The 637-nt window shown below is 42.2% G+C and overlaps 1 protein-coding gene across 1 annotated transcript in view; it reads left to right on the top strand.

The window, feature by feature from the left end:
• LOC119582056 (gamma-aminobutyric acid receptor subunit alpha-1-like) overlaps nt 1-637 on the top strand; it is a gene marked incomplete at its 3' end in the record, with an annotated part of 210639 nt that overhangs the window by 177798 nt on the left and 32204 nt on the right.

Genomic DNA, 637 nt, shown 5'->3' with positions numbered 1-637 from the left:
ATTTTGAAAAATTCTAATCTACGTTTTCATTACAAGAGACCATACTACATATATAATTATCTTCCATATAGACATTTATTTCTATGTTCAACCTCACTTACTCTAACGAGAATAATTATGAGTTTATATCACTTCTAAAAAAATAAATAATAAATATACGGTTTGCCAATACCCAACATACCCTATGACTGACCTCAACGAAGAATATATAGCAGGTACGAAAAATAACTAAAAATAACTAAAAATACGTCGAGGCAGCTCCGGTCTATTATCCCAGTGGCTCGCAGGGGATAGATATTAAATTAAAAGTTAGGCCAGACACGCTAGGCCGACTTTGCTTCCTCGCGACATATTTTCTAAAGTCACTCTTAGAGAGAGAGAGAAAAAAAGGGGACCTGAACTTACAACAAAGTTATATAAGAGAGAAAAAAAAAAATATATATCATAATATCGGAAGGGAAGATGGACGTCAACCGCAAGTCAGGTCAAAGGTCAGAGGTGCAGCGTCGCCCTTAATTGATCAGAGATGAAAGGCAACCTGCAGAGACTCCGGTCCGCCCCCCCCCCCCTCGCGCAACAGGTGGCGGTCGCTTCCGGGCGCAGGAGGAGCAGTAGGGGGCGGGGGGCGGGGGGGGAG

This window comes from Penaeus monodon, chromosome 15 (genome assembly GCF_015228065.2).
Source record: "Penaeus monodon isolate SGIC_2016 chromosome 15, NSTDA_Pmon_1, whole genome shotgun sequence".
Classification (NCBI taxonomy): domain Eukaryota; kingdom Metazoa; phylum Arthropoda; class Malacostraca; order Decapoda; family Penaeidae; genus Penaeus; species Penaeus monodon.
This window is presented reverse-complemented; position numbering and strand designations above follow the sequence as displayed.